The sequence below is a fragment of the Triticum dicoccoides genome, chromosome 5B, assembly GCF_002162155.2.
Source record: "Triticum dicoccoides isolate Atlit2015 ecotype Zavitan chromosome 5B, WEW_v2.0, whole genome shotgun sequence".
Lineage (NCBI taxonomy): Eukaryota > Viridiplantae > Streptophyta > Magnoliopsida > Poales > Poaceae > Triticum > Triticum dicoccoides.
Window position 1 is genome coordinate 686,584,833 of NC_041389.1, and position 3,876 is coordinate 686,588,708.

General features: G+C 45.1%; 1 long non-coding RNA gene across 1 annotated transcript; it reads right to left on the reverse strand.

The window, feature by feature from the left end:
* Nucleotides 1–1,824: 1,824 nt before the first annotated feature.
* Nucleotides 1,825–3,483, reverse strand: LOC119312634. The gene is made up of 4 exons (XR_005151402.1): nucleotides 3,468–3,483; nucleotides 3,284–3,343; nucleotides 2,170–2,320; nucleotides 1,825–2,082 (listed from the first exon to the last, which is right to left on the reverse strand). It is a non-coding gene; the product is annotated as an uncharacterized LOC119312634 (long non-coding RNA).
* Nucleotides 3,484–3,876: the final 393 nt, after the last annotated feature.

Here is a 3,876-nt window from a genome sequence, read left to right on the forward strand (position 1 = left end):
CTAGGTGGTCGACGTTGTTGTCTTGGACTGCCTCCCACATGCGCCGCACCTGGAGCCTGACCTTCATGATCCCGGCCCACTCGACGTAGTTGGTTTTAGTGAGGGTAGGCCACCCAACACTGGAACCAACATCCCTGACCACAGTCCGGACCTCGTAGAGGCCGCGGTCCTGGTCGTTGCAGCCGCCGTCGCGGTGCGCGCCTCCACCTAGAGCGCGGGCGTGCTCGGCTGCCCACTGCGCCGTCCGCTCCTGCGCCACTTTGGCGCGATCTGCGTCGGCGCCGTCGTCCGCAGGCGCGGAGCTGCTGGAGCTGCCGGGGCTGCCGCGGAGTGCCTTGGCATCCGCCGTAGCCTCACGGGCTGCTTCTGCTGCTGCTGCTGCTTCTACCTCCGCCCTGGCTGCTTCTACCTCCGCTCTGGCTGCTGCCAGCTTCGCTGCAGCCAGCCTCGACACTCTTGCCGCCGCAGCAGCCGCTGCTACAGCCGCTCGCTCACGCTCCTCTGCCACGGCGCGCTCGGCCTCTTGCCGGCGTCGCATGCTCGAGGTGGCCGTGTGCTGAGAGCGACCTGCAGACATGGCTCGCTGCAGGGGGGCTGTTGCGTGAAGAGGAGGCTGATGAAGACGAGCTGCTGCTCGACAGTCCGGAGGGAGGAAGGTAACCAGAGGCAGACGGAGCAGCTGCTGCTACCGACTTGGGCTGCTCACAGGAAATGCTCAGGGTGCAGGTTAACGAGGCTCTGATACCACTTGTTAGACCTTTCAGCCTGAGCATTGATAGTTGTGGATGACACTAGGAGAGTTGGGACAATTTTCGTTGGTTTATTTCTCACACAATGCCATGCCAACCCGAGGGGTTGGGGATACATATTTATAGGCTGCTAGCCAGCCAAGGCATGTGCTAAGATGCTGCCAAGATGCCAGTCTAAGATGCTAGTCTAAGATGCTAACTGACAGTCCTTGATGGTCAAGAACAGAACTCTATCCTAACAGCCAGTCCTTGATGGTCCAGGACTCTATCCTCCTAACTGCCACAAGGACCATGTGCTGCAGCCCCACAAGGACCCTAGTACACAGACTTATCCATCATACTTAGTCCACACTATTGGGAACACTCACAGGCGACACCATGATATAAGAAAAAAAAGTACAAACACTACTACATAATTTCACAGGGCAAGACCTATACAGAAAAGTACATATATGTACATCCTTTCTACAACTTGGGATCTTGTCTTATAAACCTCAATCAAATGAAACCTGACAAATAGAAAACAAAGAGAGGGATATATCTCACCCAGCAAAACAATTGATTGACCCCACCAAAATAATTACTTTTCATCTCCATGACAAAGCAGAATTGCCTGAAAAGCTATGTCTATATTTTACACAAGCAACATTGATAAAAGTGGAAGCTCCAGTTCACCTACAATAAACAGATATCCTAACATGGACTAAAAATATATAGTACCAAAAGGCTTACCAATCCTTCAATTTTTGAGAAGACTGATAATATACAGAAAGAAACAAAATTTGCGTGGGTGCTATAAATAAAATTATCCAAACTGGTCACCAAAGAGATGGTCAAAGCTCCATATTAAGAAAATCAAGAAAATGCTTGTTCTTCAATATGAAAATCAAGAAAATGCTTGATCCTAAAATGCACATTCTAGAAGAACATCTATATGAAGTATGCACCAAATTTTCACCAATGCAGCTTCCAGAGAGTTCTTTATCGAAATTAGATAGTATCTGCAGAAGTGCAAATACCGTCTTGGTTGCTGCATGTTCATATGGTCTAGTTGGGCTTAGGGTCAGCATCAAGGTATTTCATATGTCTATCTGAACCCAACATGTATGTAAATGCCACAAGGACTGTTAATTGTGAATTCTTGCTTACCTATGGCTCCTTAACATTGTTTGGTAGTCCATTATGCATCGGGAAACCATATTGAGAGGGAGTCAAGGGCCAAATCATTGAGGGAGTTAACTGTTTTTCCTTAATTGTACTATTAGGAGCACTGTGTAAAACTGGACCACTTCTTGGATGACTCGCGGTTTAAGCATACGGCTCGAATTAGGTCCTGGCAAAAACAGTAGCTTTGTGAACAATCAGAATATCCTAGAAATTTGTTTAGTTATTTGGCCAACAAACCCAAAAAATCATGTACCTTAAATTCCCTTTTCTCTTGCCTGGCCGAAGGTCACTGACCATCAGGCGCATCGACCCATTTTTCTGCAAGCCTCACGAGGATAACAAGGTATGGAGTATGCTTGTGCACAACAGGATCTTTGTCGCATATGTCGATCGACCTTGCAAATCTGAGAGTCAATAGCAAGTCAGCAACGAATATTTCCCTAAGAACGAAATAATTATCATGCAACTTGTTCTGCTAATAATCAAGATACAAATATATTCTTACTGCTTGAGTTCAGTCCAGAGATAACATTCCACAAAAACGAACTGATCGTTGGCATTGTCCACTCCATCGATCACGTTGATGCTAACCACATGTACATTACTTGCCTTAACTGAATATTGATCCCACTGTTAACTGAATATTGGCCCTAGTGTTAACTAATATGCTAAACTAAATATTGATCCTAGAGATTGCTTGCACACAGTCCTTGGAGATTTATACTGGAGTAATACATTTGTCCTTGTGTCCGAGATACGGTGAAACTATAATCACAGAGAATGGTTGAGTGTATTGGAGATACAGTCAAACATTAATTCACTGGACCATAGAAATACCAGCATCCAGTTTAAATTTCTCAGAAAATGGAGTGCAATTTAGCCTGACCACTAATCTACACATAATGTTGTAGATTAAGCCTCACCGTTAATCTCTACAGAAAATGTTGTAGATTCTCACAAATTATCTTTAAACTTTTAAATTGGTTGCTCTTATGGGCTTTATATGAGAACCAAGTGCTACTAGCATTTTTGGAATCTAATGTATATGCATTCTAAATTCAGTTTACTTTAAATCTTCAGTACAGTCGGTGAAAAATTCAGTACAGTACTGAGAATATTTAGAACACTAACTTTAATGTACAATCAAAGACAAATCTTCGGTAGTTCAATTAACCATTAACTTACTGTAACATAGGGGTATTTTACTGTAACCAATATCCAGTGAACCACTAACTTCTGTAACCAGTGACATACATTAACACTAACTTACTGTACCCACAAGCTTAGTGAATTTTTGACTTCAGTAGCTGGGAACCAACACTGTATAAAAACACAGATTTGACAGTACTCAGGCAGCATACACTAACCATCCTCCTTTGATCTTTCGTCATCTCCCGGTGACCTCCTCTTTTGTCTCCGCCGAGCTGCTGCACGCACACGCAAAGACATGTATGTTAAGACATAGAAAACATGGATCAGAGAGAAAGAGAAGGGGGGAGCATGAGTGTTGAGAAGACATGGGTGAATATGAGGATGGAACGCAGGTGAGACCTGGAGAGGAGGGGGGCTGGATCCGCCGATCCTCCTCGCCTTCTGAAAAAGGCAGAGCGCCTTCCACCGGACGGCTGCACCCAAGGTGACGGCGACATGCTCCTTGTCGAACAAAGCACCGGCAGCTTGGGAATCAGTTGCTCCTGCTCGAGGACGCAGGGCTGCACGGTCGAGCCATAACACAGCAAGGACTCCCATGGAGATAACCAAACTTGAGAATAAACAGAAATTGCTCTATTTTTCTAAGCCAAGAAGGTGCACAATCAGAACCATGATCACGTAGTGTTTTCTCAAACCAATTAACAACAAAGAGTAATCAGCAGCTAGAAGGTGATTCACTAACATAGGATATGCACATGAGAGACTTGTTATAGCATAAATCATGAGACTAAGAGCACCAACATAGATC